Source organism: Cucurbita maxima, unplaced genomic scaffold, assembly GCF_002738345.1.
Source record: "Cucurbita maxima cultivar Rimu unplaced genomic scaffold, Cmax_1.0 Cma_Scf04719, whole genome shotgun sequence".
NCBI lineage: Eukaryota > Viridiplantae > Streptophyta > Magnoliopsida > Cucurbitales > Cucurbitaceae > Cucurbita > Cucurbita maxima.
Window position 1 is genome coordinate 852 of NW_019276735.1, and position 364 is coordinate 1,215.

Sequence of the window (364 nt, forward strand, 5' to 3'; positions counted from 1 at the left end):
GGGGGGCAAAGCATTCTTGTCGTATTACTTATTCACAACGACTCTCGGCAACGGATATCTCGGCTCTCGCATCGATGAAGAACGTAGCGAAATGCGATACTTGGTGTGAATTGCAGGATCCCGCGAACCACCGAGTCTTTGAACGCAAGTTGCGCCCGGAGCCTTCTGGCCGAGGGCACGTCCTGGGCGTCACGCATCGCTGCCCCCCACATGCAACAACAACCGCTTGGGTTTGTTGCACTGGCGGAAGCACATGTTGGCCTCCCGTGTGCGCCGTCGCACGGATGGCTTAAAATCGAGTCCTCGGCATCTGCTGTCGTGACGCTACGGTGGTTGATTCAACCTCGGTACCGCGTCTCGATCT

At 57.1% G+C, this 364-nt stretch overlaps 1 non-coding gene across 1 annotated transcript; it reads left to right on the forward strand.

Moving 5' to 3' along the window:
* The first annotated feature begins 39 nt into the window (after positions 1–39).
* On the forward strand, positions 40–192 carry LOC111476045. The gene has a single exon (XR_002716862.1). It is a non-coding gene; the product is annotated as a 5.8S ribosomal RNA (ribosomal RNA).
* Positions 193–364: the final 172 nt, after the last annotated feature.